Source organism: Cibotium barometz, chromosome 52, assembly GCF_041138505.1.
Source record: "Cibotium barometz isolate CiBa-2024 chromosome 52, ASM4113850v1, whole genome shotgun sequence".
Lineage (NCBI taxonomy): Eukaryota > Viridiplantae > Streptophyta > Polypodiopsida > Cyatheales > Cibotiaceae > Cibotium > Cibotium barometz.
This window is the reverse complement of record NC_141097.1, coordinates 14,734,175-14,751,426: the sequence shown is the minus strand read 5'-3', so window position 1 is coordinate 14,751,426 and position 17,252 is coordinate 14,734,175. Positions and strand designations below refer to the sequence as shown.

General features: G+C 38.0%; 1 pseudogene across 1 annotated transcript in view; it reads left to right on the top strand.

Annotated features, from left to right (window-relative positions):
* LOC147608847 (cation/H(+) antiporter 19-like) overlaps positions 1-17,252 on the top strand; it is an 89,997-nt pseudogene that overhangs the window by 61,575 nt on the left and 11,170 nt on the right. Inside the window, exons 3-7 of the transcript XR_015264392.1 lie at positions 12,570-13,236; positions 13,792-14,304; positions 14,337-14,609; positions 14,645-15,156; positions 15,270-15,346. The product of XR_015264392.1 is annotated as a cation/H(+) antiporter 19-like (transcript). The remainder of the gene's footprint in view (positions 1-12,569; positions 13,237-13,791; positions 14,305-14,336; positions 14,610-14,644; positions 15,157-15,269; positions 15,347-17,252) is intronic.

The following is a 17,252-nucleotide window of genomic DNA, read 5'->3' as shown; positions in this document are numbered from 1 at the left end:
ACCCACATCGGCATTTGTTTTCATGAAGGAAATTTTTGTTATGCAATATAGATAAGGGTGGCAAGAAGAAATTGTAGCCTATATCATGTACATATGTGGTGGTGGCAAAAAGTCATAGTATGCATATGTTGATGTTTGATCCAGATAGCCATTATCATGAACATAGGTGATGGTATATCTAAGAGTAGTGTAAGAATGAGCTCTAGTAATAATTATTTATAGTGCAGTGAAGCATGTTGAATGAGCTCTAGTGTAGGAATGAGCTCTAGTAATAATTATTTATAGTGCAGTGAAGCATGTTCAAAGATGGTATGTCTAAGGGTAGTGTAGAGTAAACTCTGGTTATAATTATTTAGAGGACATGTAAAGGATGTTGAGAGATGCAATCTTCACTCGTGACACTGTCTTTGTGTACAAAGAGAAAAGAGAGGAGCTTAGGACTTCTGGAATGGTGGTAGGGAAGAGCTTAGAGCTTTCACGATGACGGTAGATTCAACGTCCCCTATGCTAGAGAGCATACTACTGCACATAGGCATGGCAGAGTCCAGGCTCACATGCACCCTCCTCCTCGACATAGATGGTCGCACCGCGTGCATTTGCTTATAGTTCTTTAGATTTAAAATTGAATTGTAGAACAATAATCAAGATTAGAGAATCAATCGACTTGTGGTATTCCAAATCAATGGAGCCTTGCACAGTTGGATTAAAACCAATGGATTACAGGTCATCATGGATTATCTCATCTAGCTCTTCTGTTATCATAATTTTTTGGCATCTACTATGTAGCGATATTATTTATGATACAAAGGTTATATGGTTACATAGACGAGCATTTTTTTTAACGACCTCTTCTCAAATTTGTAGTCAAAGGTTGCGACCATATGTGTTTTTCACGTCCTTAGCCGTAAACCTATGTTCTACCTATATCACCTTATCCTAGGTATATTTTTTCCTTTAATTCTATGCAAAACATCAAGTTTTATGGAAATGTTGATGTTTTGCATAAAATCTATGTAAAACATCAACTTTTTCATAAAACTTAATGTTTTTCATCAACTCGATGCAAACATCGAGCTGTGTGGAAAAGTTAATGTTTTGCATCAACTTTTTCACATAAAGCTTAATGTTTTGCACCAACTCGATGCAAAACATCGAGTTGTGTGGAAAAGTTGATGTTTTGCATCGAGTTGATACAAAACATCAACTTTTTCACACAACTCGATGTTTTGCATCGAGTTGATGCAAATATCAAAATTTTCACACAACTCGATGTTTTGCATCAAAGTTGATGCAAAACATCAACTTTACCACAAAACTTGATGTTTTGCATCAAGTTTCAGATGCTCCAAAGAAAAACGTTGGGGGATCAAAGATTGATTTTCACAAACGGAATTTTTTTAGCAATTCCGTCCACAAATTCTGAGTATGAACACGACTATGTTTCGATGCGATTTGTAGACGTCACAAAGTAACTTGTTGATGCAGCAAGTCGCTTTGTGACATCTGCAAATCGCATCGAAACATAGTCGTGTTGGTACTCAAAATTTATGGAATAGGTCGTTTGAGCATGTCTCCAACTTTCTTCTCCTCCGGAGCATATGAAAACAAGTCATTTCTGAAAATTGATCTCTGATCCTGTAACTTTTTTCTGTCCGGAGCATATGAAACTTCATGCAAAACATCAAGTTTTGCGGTAGAGCTGATGTTTTGCATCAACTTTGATGCAAAACATTGAGTTGTGTGGAAAAGTTGATGTTTTGCATCAACTCGATGTAAAACATCGAGTTGATGTTTTGCATCAACTCGATGCAAAACATCGAGTTGTGTGGAAAAGTTGATGTTTTGCATCAAGTTGATGCAAAACATCGAGTTGTGTGAAACAGTTGATGTTTTGCATCAACTTGATGCAAAACATCAACTTTTCCATACAACTCGATGTTTTGCATCGAGTTGATGTAAAACATCAAGTTTTACGAAAAAGTTAATGTTATGAAAAAGTTAATGTTTTACATCGATTTTATGCAAAACAAACTTTTCCATATAAAACTTGATGTTTTACATCGATTTTATACAAAACATCAACTTTTCCATAAAACTTGATGTTTTGCATCAAAGTTGATGTAAAACATCAAGTTTTGTGGGAAGTTGATGTTTTGTATAATGTTGATACAAAACATCAAGTATTGTAAAAAAGTTAATCTTTTGCATAGAAAGTTAATGTTTTGAATATAAAGTTAATGTTTTATATCAACTTGATGCAAAATATCAAATTTTCGTAAAAGTTGATGTTTTGTATCAAGTTGATAGAAGACATCAACTCTTAGCTGAGAAGTTCTTACTCAGCATTAAGTTGGCCGCAAATGGTATAGCTAAAACATCCTTACTATGTGTAGTAACCAGTAGAATTCAAACCTAAGTCCCTACCTGATATTTTACAAAAAAAAGTATTTTGAAAAGTATAAACTTTTGTTTCTTAAAGAGACATTTTTCATACTTTCTAAACTCATTTAATAACTAAAATTACCATTTATCCCTTTTTTGTCACATCAAGGACACATCTTCTTTAAAAATGAGTGTGGAATTATTTTTCAAAATTAGACAACTTTTAAATAGCTTATTCATGATATTTTAAAATTCTTATGTATGTAACGAACTCTTTTTAAAAAAGTATATATTATCAATTAAGAAATTATGATACTCAAGAGCTTCAAAATGGATTTTAATACTACTCTCATCGAGAGCCAAAATAAGGTGCAATTAAGATAATAATTATATCAAGATAACGCTTTTGTAATATAATTATACAAATAGTTTTTTATAGTTGCACTCTCTGTAGCACATCCTCAATCATGCTAACATGACAAATGACCCAAGGAGTCTAAGCTTCAAGTGTACACATAGAAGAAAAAAATTATATTTGTGGATAGTGAAGAAGAGGATGCCTCATCTACCTTCTTAGGAAAAGGCATATCGACTAGTGATGGTGTAGCAATGATTATGAGGAACCATACCTATGCCATAAGCTATATGTTTAGAAAATGGCTTCTTTTACAGTTGTATCATTTTTTTAATGGATTGAAGATGGAAATAATAAACATTGTCTCTATTTTGGCATGTTTTTTCAAAACTTATTGTTAGATTTTAATTATAATCTCAAAAAGTAAGCAAAACGAAGTCTTTTTTTCATGTTAATTTTTGTAAGAAACATGTAAAGTACCCAAAATATTATCGTTTTTTGGCAGTGTTGTATGCATGCGTAGAAGACCACTTTTGAAAAAGAGGTAAAAAAAATTAAACTTTTTTTATGGAATCTTTGAAAGATGCCAAATGTTTCTCGTTTTCAAAAAATATTACCTATTTTGTCTGCAACAGTGTTTAAATTCGAATTTTTTCTTTTGCATTTGAACTTTCACAACCTATACACTTTCACAGCGAACCGTTTCACGGCCTGCACTTTCATGACGGACCTTTTCATATCACGGCCTGCACTTTCACAGACGGAATTCCATTCACAGAGCTGGAACTACACTTTCACAACCGGAATTTCGTACACGGCCAGATTTCCGTTCATGTTCGGATTTTTTTTATTTGTATTTTTTGAGTCTAGTAGGAAATAGGACCCCTAGTTTCAATCTAGCTGATGACAAAAACTATGAGTTATCATCATCATTGGATGCCAACCAGGAGTAAATTAATCTAAAATAGGAGATTAATTAGACTCTTAATAATTATCTCCTCTTTTAAGGTAAAATTAAGCAAAGAGAGTCAAATTAAGCAAAGAGAGTTAAATTTCTCCAATTGATGAAAAAATTGATGTGATTAGCACCTAGATGCTCTCAAATCACTCAAAAATCCCAATATATGATCAATTTAGATCCCAATTAACACATTTTCTAATTTTCTGCATAGATTAAAGGCAAAACGATGGAAAAAGCCAAGGGATGGCTCCCCGGCCAACGGTGCCAAAAATGTTATGGCTCACCCTAACCTTCCTTGAAACACATCCAAAAAGACATTACCTGGTGAACTGCAACTCTCAAGGATCTTTCCAATGGCCGAGCTCATAACCCTTCAGGTCTCGAAGCTCTACAACTCCTTGAGAAGCAGTTCCACCGCGCCTCCCCCGTGAGCGTTGTCACACCACCGCATCGCACTACGGGTCCGCGTCCCTCCTCTCACCTCACTTCACTCACACACACTCAGTAGCATGCATTAGGGAGAGAGATTAGCAAGAGCAAGACTCAATTGCACAATGGAAGAGTATGTTGTATTATGAGAGAACTTCACTTATATATACATAGCCATAAGTGTTCACACTTTAAACTATGGCCGGCTAGGCACTTTAGGCTCATAAGAGGCCTAATGCTATTACAATGACTACTCTCATAATATATCCATGAAGTACATCACTTCGGAATTCATCCTATCTTGCTGCCACATGCTCTTGAAGCGAGAATCACCATGAATACTCCGTGTCATACCATTATGGGTGCCCGTGTCCAAGTTATAGCTTTGGACACTATTGCTTCATATCTTGAATGTTTGACCCTTTGGTATATCTACCATGACTCCTTGATGTAAGGTAATAGCAGTAGCTCTTGTTAGTCCTAGAATTGGATTAACATCAAGCTACTTTGATTGAAAGTATGGACCAGAATCACGTCATTGCTTAAAATTTTCAAGGGGGATTCCATCCAAGATGCAAAGAATACCATATTAGATAATTTGGGAAAAATCCCATTCCCATTTGAAAAATGGGAGCATGGTGAACTTGTCCAAAAGTTTGTCAAAACCCCCTCATGTGACATATCATCGGAAAGATCTTGAAGAGTAGAATTAAGTCTATGATCTCTGACAAATTTGGAGGTAGTATGTTTAAGATATGTCCAAAACTATATGGAGTAATTGATTCCCAAAATGTGAGATTTTTCCCAAATTACCTAATATTGACTTAAAGAGCTTTGATGGAAGAATTACCTACATAAAAGGCAATACAAATGTGATGAATCAGGGGAAAGGCTTGAGTACTTCACAACAACTTGGAGACTTCTTCAATCAACATAAGAACTTGGATGGCAATGGGTGTGTGTAATTGGGAAACAAAGAAAATTTTCCACCAAAATCATTCTCTTTTAGGAGTTTGCCTCCACACATTTTGTCTACATCACGTGGTGAAAGGAATCGTGTGGCTTTCAATTTTGCACATATGAATGAGTCTTAGGATCTTGACCCACTCGTGAGGCCGCACATGTGTAATGCCCGAGAGGATGATGATGCATTCAAAGGTATCAAGGATAAACTTGTCTTCTCAAAATTCAAAGGAGAAGGTGGAGTACCTTTTTAAATGGAGAAAGCTTTGTGGCAACCCTCCTCGATCTTGGAAGGTTATGAAGGCATTAGGGTGCATTTGGTCGATCAAATAAGGAGGCATAACAGTGATTTTTCTTGCTAGAATTTCCTATAAATCATTGTTAGAGAGCTTCATACTATTTGGGGTTCATGGAACTTGCATTTGGGAGTGTTAATAAAGGAGGTACCATTATGGAGAGCAAGTTTGGGGCTGTTTTGCATGCTTAAGATGCAGTTTTTGTTCATTGGAAGCAATGTACAACCATGAATCACTTGAGAATGTTCTCACATGAGTCATGTTTTTCCACATACTTGGTGGATATGGATTTTGAGCGAATGTTATAAGGTTTCAAGGATGAAACCTATGGGTGAGGATTGTTCGTAATAAAGTGCTTAAGGACTATGGACCTTGGGCATGGCCCAATGTGGAGTTCAAGAAATTAATAAATGTGAAAAGGGGGCCAAAAGTATATAAGACAATTGTAAGCCCAAGTTGTACATAACACTTTATGATTTTTTACTCGATCAAAGCCTTTCTCATGCAAGCTTTCATGGTGACCTTCGACCATGTCTAGACTTCCATGTAAATAATGTCTCATGTGTCCAGACTCCACGTAAATAAGTCTCCCCATTTCTCCCTTCTTTCAATTAAATAGTTTGGGCATAATTTTAATTGCATGTGTGCCCTTTCAAATTATTAAAAGGGAATACATTAACAATTTTATTACAGTACACCGGTTCTTATTTCTTTGCTAGCTATTATCTAAGCAGCTCTGGGCAAGTAAATACCACTAATTATACGTATGGGCGTTTAAGGATATAATTTTCCAAAAGAGTAAAAGATTATTCCATACTTAAGAGAACAATTGAAGAGAGACTCTTTATATGCACACCAAGTATGAACAAGAATAATGTGAAAATATTTATGTTTTGGAAAAGACGCATGATTGATAAAATTAGGTGATGAATAAATGGACAAAAAATGAACAAGAATGTGGAAATTTTTATGTCTAAAAGGAACATGGATTATAAAAAAGAATAAATAAATGGACAAGCAGAGGATGAAACGTCTACAAGCATCATGAGAATTTATCAAGCAGAGGATGAAAGGCCTACAAGCATCACGAGATTTTATCAAGCACAGGATGAAACGTCTACAAGCATCATAAGAATTTATCAAGTAGAGGATGAAAGGCCTACAAGCAGAGGATGAAAGGCCTACAAGCATCATGAGATTTTATCAAGCACAGGATGGAAGGTCTATAAAAAACAATGAATAAATGGACAAGCAGAGGATCAAAGGTCTACAAACATCATGAGAATTTATCAACCTTTTTTTATTCTAAAGTGTGGACCCACTTCCCTTCTTCAAATGTGTTAAATGGGCACCCATGCCCTTGGGTACCTAATCATCACATGAGACATTCCTTACCTTAGAGTTTCTTTCTTTATATATTGGATAAATTAGTGTTGGTGTCGGTACTTGCATTTTCTAGAAAAGGATTCTCTTAAACTTATGATGGCATTGTGTTGTTACTCTAATGTGTCAAAATAAAGATAGTCCTCCCTTAGAGTTTCTTTCTTTACATGTTGGATATGTTAGTGTGGGCAACATTTTCTATAATAGGATGTTTTTTAAGTTTTGAGTAACTTTCTTTACATATTGGATAGATTGATGTTGTACTCTCAATTGCTATCATGAATTGCTGCCACAATGCATAGCTAAGGAAACTTAGTGAACCTCATTATGTGAGTGAAGGATCTTAAAGGTGGAGATCCAATGGAAACCATCATACATAATAACTCAAAGTTAAAGCTTCAAAACACTTCAATAAAATAATCCATGAGGTAGGATTAAGGTGCATCCATATCTTTGAATATGTACAACTATAATCCCTCATATGTGGAGTGTGGCATTTTATAGTACACACAATCAAAGCTCAACTTTATATATAATAACTCAAATTTCAAGCTTCAAAACACTTCAAAGCCCAAGTTTATCTAATAGCTCAAAGTTCAAGCTTCAAAACACTTCAAAAAAAAAATCCAAGGTGCATCCATACCTTTTGAATATGTATATACGTAATCCCCTTATGTGACATGTGGGATCTTTATATTACACACAACAGTAGGATTATTAAAAGAAAATGAGGAAACACATGGGAATAAAAAGGGCTACAAACATACTAGCTAGGTTCTTTGATCTAAGAGAATGACATGGAGATGCACATGTGAAGACACGATTGTTTCCCAAAAAAAAAATTTAGAGAAAAGGGAAAGCTTTACACATGGTGTGCTCAATATAACCTTTGGATCGTAACAACACATCTTGCTTTTGCCAGATCATGTGCTTCATATGATGGACCACAATAAATATTAAAATATATTGTGCTAGTGCAATCATGCTTAGTGGGACCATGAAAAAGCAAAAGGGGGGACCATTACAAGATAGTAAGTGCGTATGTGTGTGTGTGCATGAGAGAGAGAGAGAGAGAGGTTTCATTTTTGTGGCTATCTTCTAGAGGGAAGGAGAAAAGAAACATATTAGATGGCTTTATCTTTACAATAATGATTGTTGTGCTTTTGAATTGAGAGAAAGATATATATATATATATATATATATATATATATTCTAGAGGGAAGGAGATAAAAAATATCTCAGATGGTTATGTCTTTATGCGTAAAGGATTCAGAGAGAGAGAGAGAGATTTTCTCTTATGACACTATTGTATTCTAGTGTACATCCCACTAGCCTTGCAGGTTGACTATGAACTCTTGAACTAGTTTACATCATACGTTGCAATCTAAAGCCTTTATTAATAGGAGATTAATGGTAAGCCCCCCCAAACCATATATGACCCCCAGTATACCCCATGCCTTCCCCCATTCTCCTTGTAGATAGTGATGTTGGGAGTGGGCTACTGCATGTTTCACGCTAATGGAGTTATAGAGGCAAAGGGATGAAGGTTCAAATGAAATCCAAAGGATCAATGTATTTTATTGGTTAGCTAGTTAATTATTTATTATGGATCTTTTATTAATTGATTGGTTGGCTACTTAATTCTTTAATAGTGATCTTTTATTAATTTTTTGGTCATGTAAGAAAATCCTTTATTTATTACTTTTAAATATGAGTGATCACTTTTTCCCAAATATGATAGATATTTGTGTTGTTTGTATTATTTCAATGACAATAAGCTACTTAAACTAGACTCTTAGTTTAAAAAATGCGATGACAAATAAGTTATTTAGTATAACTATCATGGGAATGAGTCAAGTGGTTGAACTAATTCTTAAAATAATGGGACAAATTGGGTGGCCAGTTTAACCAACAAGCTTGTATCTACTACCAATCAATTTCATGAGCCTACTAGGTTCTAAAATGACATGCCAAACTAGCAAGATAGCTAAACCAATCATGGATGTACATGGTTTAAGTTTTTGAAAAAAGGTCAAAATTTATATAAAAATAGATTCATTATTTGAATTTTTTTTAATGCTTTAGTCACCCTATTTGGTCAAACAACACTAAATTGTAATGCAGAAATTGCCATGCAACCCCATGGTGTGTCAATCCAAAATTTCAACCCCTAAGATGAATTGGTCTCTAGTTTTTTTAGTGGCCTCTTTTACTTATCTGAGCACAAAGTTTTAAATATTGCTATGTGCTTTTTGGATATCAAAATAAAAAGTCCACCTTATCCCACCTACCCTTTGATTGTTAATTGTGCATTTTCCTTAAATACACCCTTGTCTTCTTTCTTTTAATTCAGCCCATCCTCCATGAATTTATATACCAAATAATATTTCAATCCAATGCACCTTTCATAAACAAAGATACATGGTGAACTAGTGATAGATTGAGCTGTGTTGGGGACAACGTTTACAAATTAAGCTTAGAGTGAGGAGCATGAGGGTAGATCCAAGCACAACAAGCAATATGAAGAATGTAAGCATACTAGATAATGTGGATAAAGGTGCTGGGAAAGAATAAGAAAGTGCTTTGAAATCCTTAATGCCAATAAATTGTTTTTAAATTCCAGAGTAGCATTTTGTCATAATATAAAGTTTAACTCTTACTTGCCTTTCTTGTGTAGGCATCATATAGTTTTTATAATACACATATTATTCTTATTTATAATATAGCTACATATTTCTATTTTAGAGATTCCCATAAAAAGTTCAACATCTTATATCCCCATTATACAATATCTAGAAAAAAGAACAATGTATGAAAAATGTTCATGAGTTGATTTTTAGTCTATCATGTCTATGCATTAACCAAAGTAGCTATGGTATCTCATGTGGGAAGACCACATGTGATGCAAGAATCTTATGTGGGAATATGGCATGCATCGATGCTAGTACACAAAATAACAACACATTTGAGAAAAAAAATTCTATTTGACATGATTAATTTCATGAGTTTTTAATTTTTTCCTTGGTTTTATTAAATGGGTTATAATCTTTCTTAAGAAAATTGACAGGGAGTTTTTGAATACTTTAGGAGGATGTGCCATTAAGCTTTCTATGGGATGGTAGTAAGTTTCTAAATGCATGTGTTCCCTCTAAAATTGAGAGGGAAGTTATAGAATAGTTTAGGACGATGTGCCATTAAGCTTTTTATGGGATGGTAGTAAGTTTTTAAGTGCATGTGTGCCCTCTTCTAAAGTTCTTCACATAATGCAAACAATGGATTGAGTTACCTTTATTCAGTAATTTTTTTGGCTAGATACATATTATTCATGCATATGAATTTTCAAAGCCATAATTTTCACAAAATATTTATTCGTACTTAAGAGCACAACCTACGAAAGTCTCTTCATATGTGCAATCGCATGAACAAGAATGTGGTAATATTTTTGTGTACAAAAGCACATGGACAATAAAAGGCATTGAATAAATGACAAGAGGAGGATGAAAGGTACGTTGGCATTATGCTAATTTATAAACATTTTTGTGGTGAAATATTGTGACCATCAAGCAACAATGCCCCCTCTTCTAATGTGCAAAGCTAGCACCCCATGCCCCTTAACCCTAGTCATCAGACATTCCTTTCCTTTGGGTTTCTTGCTTTGCATGTTGGATAAATTGATGTTTGTGTGGGCACATGCACTTAAGAGAATATGATGTTTTTCAAGTTGTAATACCGTTGTCTTGGTGCACTCACTTGTCAAAACAAAGATAGTCTCACTGGTTTTCATGAATAGTATCCAATACAAAGGTAAGAATACTAACCCCCATATGTAAGTGGAGGAGCATAGATATAATGGAAATCACAATCAAAGCTCAAGGTCATGTATGTATTCAAATTTCAAGCTTCCAATGCTTCATAAGGTCATGTTAAGGTACAAATATACTCTTTTTTGGGAAGGCTTTGGCTGAAAATTTGAATGTACACTACTCACACACACTAAATGCCAATACTCACTCACACTAAATGCCATCACTTGCATAGGGGGAGATTTGAACACATCACCTAGAGACTCTCAAACTGCTTCCTTACCACTCGCTTATCACTGCATTAACGTGTGATTGGCTAGGTGCAAATATACTCGATTGGCGTATCCAAATGTTTCCAAATATACTCGATTGGCGTATCCAAATGTTTCAATGTGTATATATATGTAAAATAATCCACCTTATGTGACATGTGGCATCTTGTTGTGGCATGTATTTATATTAAGGATTATGGAAAGGGACGTGGGAATGGGAAGGATAACGAAGGTACTAGTTAGGTTCCCCGATCTGAGAGAGAGTGACGCGGAGGTGCACATGAGAAGGCAAGATTGTTCCCGAAAAGAAAAGGGAAAGCCTTGAGACATGCTGTGTCCCCAATAAAATCCATGGACTATGACACCACAGCACAGCTTAATTTTTTCCAGAGCATGTGTACTTCGGGATGGACACACCGGCCACATATTAAAATAGGTTGTGAGCATACTTACTAGTGGGACTGTAATATCGTATAAAAAGGCAAAAGGGGGGTACCCTTCTGAGAGAGAGAGCGCGCATTTTCGCAAGGAGGTTTTACAGAGATAATGGATTCCTTGTCTGTGTACTGCGAGCGTGCACGCGCGCGTGTTTGAGAGAGAGAGCCCATTTTTGGCTTAGAGGGAAAGAGCAGAGAGAATATATTCAGATGGGAGGTGAGTGTGTGTGTGAGAGATGGGGGTAGAGATTGCATTTTTGGTGGACATATCTTATGCACGTGTGGGTGTGTGTGTTCTAAAGAGGGTGTGTATGTACGCGCGCACGAAGGTGGTGTGCGTGTGTTGCGAGTGAGAGAGAGAGTATTCTGTTGCCGGAGGGTGTGTGTGTGTGTGTGTGAGCGCGCGCTCTCACGCATGTGATTATTTGGTGCTTGAATATGCAGCAAGGTGCAAGGTAGTGCGTTGGTGGGCTCCATGCTGCAAGAGAGAGAGGGAGGTAGGGAGTGTGACGGAATTACTAATGAAAGGTCTGGCTGGGGGCGTGCATTAAACAGTAGACGGAAAGAAACGCCAGTGGGGTGGGTCGACGACGAGGTCTGTCTCATCAGAGGTGTCCACCTCGACTCCCTCACTCAGCTTTACACCCACTCCCACAATAGACCATGCAGAGCCTTCTCGCCCTCTCGCAACAAATTCCTTCGTCTAGCCTGCCTATATATATTAGGTAGGCTGATCATCCCATGCAAAAGAAAAAAACACGCACCGTTTATCTCATGCAGTCGTTTCCTGTTCGCCGTCACAGCATCTCTCTCTCTCTCTCTCTGTCTCTCTCTCACACACACACTCTTTCTCTCTCTCAATCACACTCTCTCTCTCTCTCTCTCTCTCTCTCTCTCTCTCTCTCTCTATGTCTGTCTCGCTCTCACACACACGCACTCTCTCTCTCTCTGTCTCGCTCTCTCTGAGACACTCTCTCTCTCTCTCTCTCTCTCTCTCGTACATCGCTTTTCCCTTCACTGCTTTTTTTCCTTTGTTTTCGCTCTTCAAATTATTCAAGCATGGCCGCCACCAACTCTACCGCCCTTTTCTGCAAGGAGACCTGCAATGCCTGCTGTCTCCAACGGTGTCCTGCAAGGAGACCTTCCCCTCAACTTTGCCCTTCCCTTGCTAACTGTTCAAACCGCCCTCGTGCTTCTAGTCACTAGATCTATGGCTGGTCTCTTTAAGCGTTTCAAACAACCTCGTGTTCTTGCAGAAATCATAGTAAGTACACGCCAACTTCCATAGGCTTGTTATAATCATGGCAGAGCTCAAACTCTTATCCACTGATGTTGGCAAACTCGCAGTACCCTCTGCGGCGGTAAATGATGTCACTGTGTAGACCCTACTGGCTGTGGGTGTTGCCATGGCTGGCCCTAAACATGAACCGCTCATACCCTTGTGGGTTCTACTATGCGGTGTTGGATTTGGCCTCACAATGTTGACAATAGTTAGAATGTTCATGGCAAGAGTAGCCCATAGAGTAACTAAGCAGGGGCCAAGGAAGTAGTGATGTGTATGTGTGCATAACACTAGTGGGTGTGTTGCTGTCTGGTTTTGTTAGTGATGCGGTTGGTGTGCACCCTCTGTTAGGGCCATTTTTATTGGGGTTAGTCATTCCAAAAGATAATGCATAATTTTCCTAAGATAATCATAGAGAAGATTGAAGACTTTGCTGCGTCTCTTCTTTGCATCGAGTGGCTTGAAGACCAACCTAGGGTCCCTTCATGGGGTGGTGTCGCTTGGTTTCCTTGTTCTCTTCTTTGCAGTTGCAGCAATTGGGAAGATCGCAGGGACTTTTGTGGCTGCCAGGCTTAGTGGGCTTCTCAGTAAAAGAGCCTTGATTTTGGGCTTTCTCATGAACACCAAAGGGCTTGCTGTGCTCATTGTTCTCAACATTGGGAGAGATCTTAAGGTACATTATTATATGATCATTTATTGCGGCACACAAGAAGAATGTAATTAAAATCAATTTTTTGCTGCACACAAAGAGGAATGTAATCAAAATCAAATTTGTTTTGTATGGAAGTAATGATAAATTTCGCACGAATAAATCTATGCATGAGTCTTTTGAATTATTCTAGCTAAATTTCTCATCTTTTTTTCTTTTTTGGAATGCCTTTGGGCGCAGGGAATTTCTCACGATAATGCAGTTCAAAAGTTTTAAAAAATGACTTTTTTTTTGGAAAAGCTGAAGAAAGTTGCTTTACAAGAGTGGGAAAAAAAAACGGATTTCTCAAATCAATGTTTTTTTTACCATTTTTGAGCTATCGAAAATAATTTTTCAAAATTCGTCATTATTATTTTGGGGGAAAATATATTCGTGTTATTTTTTTTCTGGATTCTTATTCTTTAATTAGAAATTTCAGATATTATTTTTATTTATCATTTCTAACCGCTTGATGAATTGTTCTATATTTATTTATTTTCTTCATAATTATTTGTTTATTTTCTACTGTTAAATTTTCAGGCCTTGACGGACGAGACGTTCGCCATACTGGTCGTGACGTTCCTCCTGACGTCATTTGTCACGTTCCCGGTGGTGTCGGCGCTGTGCCGGGTGCCGGCGGCGTCGATAGCTCGCTGTACGCGAGCTGCAATGTGGAGAGCGTGGAGAGGGGCAAGCAGCAGCTGCGCGTTCTAGCATGCACCGACGACGACAGCCAATACGCCGCCCTCGTCAACGTCGTGGAGGCCACGCGCGGCAGCAAGAATACCAGCAGCGCCAACCTGAAACTCTACACCCTTCGCGTCATCCAACTATCCGACCGCCCCTCCACCATCCTAATGCTCAACCACCCGGCACAACAATCATCAACAAATGCCTCCCACGGCAATATCGTTCTCTCCTTTCAAGCTTCCTCCGCCCTTTGTAAGGTCAAAGTGAAGCGCTTAACCGCCATCGCCAACCTCCACCGCATGCATGAAGACATCTGCAACCTTGCCATAGAAAAGCGAGCCACTATTATCATTTTACCATACCGCATGCAACATCACTCTTAGCTCCTGCTGCAGATGATATGAATGGATTCTACAAGGCTTGTCACAGAGTGCTAGACAATGCACCTTGCTCTGTTGGCATCCTTGTGGATAAGGCTTCAATGGGCGCAATCCACCCTTGCTTCTTCTCTTACAAGGTGGTCGTTCTGTTCATAGGAGGCCCTGATGAGAGAGAGGCCCTCTCTTTAGGCTGCAGGATGGCAGATCATCCCGGGGTTTCTCTAAAAGTAATCAAATTAACCTCTAATGAAGGACCCCATTATCAAAATACATATCCCAACGATGACCATGTCGAAGCCCCTAGTTTCAATCTAATGAAGGACCCCATTATCAAAATACATATCCCAACGATGACCATGTCGAAACCCCTAGTTTCAATCTAACTGATGAGAAAAACTATGAGTTATCATCATCATTGGATGCCAGCCAGGAGAGAACTCTTGACAACGAGGACATCTTAAGGGTCAAAGAGAAGGCCATGGAGTGCTCATTTGTCTATGAGGAGGAGCATATATCTGTGGGAGGGCAAATCTCAACGGAGGCAATTAAGGTGATGACAGAGAGATTAATGAATGAGGTTAATTTGTTTGTTGTGGGTAGGGGAAGATTAAGGGCTAGATTAACATCGTGCGATGATAGCTGTGATTCTAGTACAGCTGAAACTAGCGAGTTGGGTATGGTTTGGCATCTGCGGGGTCAGATTTCCATGCAAGCATCTTGGTGGTTCAATAACACAGAGAAGATTTGGTGGCAAAATGGGCACTCTTTTAGTAATTTGGGCTTGAAGGCTCGATTCAAAGGTTTTGAAAGGTTGCACTCTATTATCCAAAGGGAATAGACCAAAGGATAAATGGGTGGTAAATCACTCTACAAAAAAACATGAAACTATAGCTCTGGTAACACGCAAAGGGGGATACTCTGAAACTATAGCTCTGGTAACACGCAAAGGGGGATACTCTTGTGTCCCGTCCTGTTGTAAGCCATTGCATCTCATGCAATACCTTCAAGGCTATATTATTATTGCCGTGATCAACTAATTGCTATAGTTCAAAAACCCATTTGTAGACCACATTTCAACATTAGGACTAGTTTTAGTTATTACACTAGTCCTATGATTGACCCATAAAAGTGGTTCTATAAAAATGGTTCAAGGGAGAATTATATATCTTTTAAAAAAAGGGATGGCACAAAAGGAAGCCGCAACAAAGATCAAATAATATCTTTTTTTTTAAGAAGGCAAAAAATATGAAGTTATTTAAATGTGCTGCGCTGGCACATGCTCGCATACTATAAGAGTTAAATATTGTAATTCACAAAACTACTAAAGGTCGGTTAGAATTACTCTACAAAGTCTTGTTTTTGAGAAGAAGTATCCAAGTATAACTTCAACTGATGGAAGATACGTGCTATTGTTTCATACCAGGGATTTCATTAACGTCTTCACAATTTCGTGATCACGTTAACAAAACCTATTGTTAACATATTAAAACTTGTGATCACATTGTATATTCACATGACCAGAGAAATGACCTGCCGGAACCCACTATTCCAGTAACACCTCCGGGCTTTTATCCTTTCCCGGCGGGCCCGCCGGGGTATGAGGTTTTCCCGGCGGGCCCGCCGGGAAAGGATAAAAGCCCGGCGGGCCCGCCGGGAAAAACAAAAAACACCGGCGGGGTATTATTCTGTATATAAACACTGCCCGACACCCGTCGTACAACTTTTGGGAAGATAGTCCTTGTTTTGGGGGCGTGATATCTCTCCTCAAAGTACTTGTAGAGCTCTCGAGTTGCTAGAAGTGTCCTCTTGGGAAGAACGTCCTTATTTTAGGGGCTGTCGTCTTTCCTTGTAGGCACTCCTAAGGCTATTGGGCCACTCGTCCTTAGTTCTTTGAACTGGGGGCAGGGTGTGGTTCGTAGCTAATACTTGCGGAGATTTAGGGACAAATTTGGAGTCATTCAGCTTTGCATTTGAGCCACGTACGTAATCTACCTCATTCTGCTTTATGAATGGTTTGATGGAGCCAAGAGTCCTGCTTAGGGGCTTGTATTGGTTCTTGATACTTGATATAGTTTAGAGTAGACAAGGGTCTATTGTCCTATACTAGAGTATTGGGCAAGCATAGATCTTTGATTTTTTTTGTGAATGTTAGAGAAGGTCTATTGTCCTATACTAGAGTATTGGGCAAGCATAGATCTTTGATTGTGTAAAGTATCCTTAATTGGGTACAAAAGGCATCCTTCATTGGGGGTGCAATGTGCATGATAGTTTCGAAGTAGTTTTGTAGTAAGACCTTGCAAGATAGTTTGAAATAGTTTTGTGTTATGTGATGATCTTTTGTATTTGTCAAGATAGTTTCGAAGTACTTTGTCTGCAGATGTATGTTTTTGTTATACGTGAGTGATTTGTTGTTTTTTCATTTGTGTATTCATTGTTATATGCTTGGTTGAATAGGCTATTTGTTGAGATGGAGGACAATGTTGGATCCAGTGGTACCTCCAATAGAGTCCAAATTTCAAATAGCAGAAAAAAAAGGCACCTGGGATAGAGTGGCAATATGCAATTAACGTTGGTGATCGATTCATAGATTGGGAGTGTAAGCTATGCCATGCAGTAAAATCAGGTGGGGCGCCTCGACTAAGAGAACACTTTTTAGGTGGACCGAAGAAAAAGTCATGTACCCACCCCTCTGCACCTATAGTGGCCAAACGCATAAGAGAAGAAATTCAAAAGAAAGATTCAAGAAAACATGACACTCCTCCCGTTAATGTATCAAGGCAGCAAGAACACTGTTCTTCTAATCATCAAACTCCCGCTACATCGCCTACTTGTACCCCGAACGGCAATATGCAGCCAGAAAGTAATCTACCCAGTGCATCTTCTTGCAAGCAAAACTTTGACGTAGGAAATATACCCATGCGTCAAACTTCA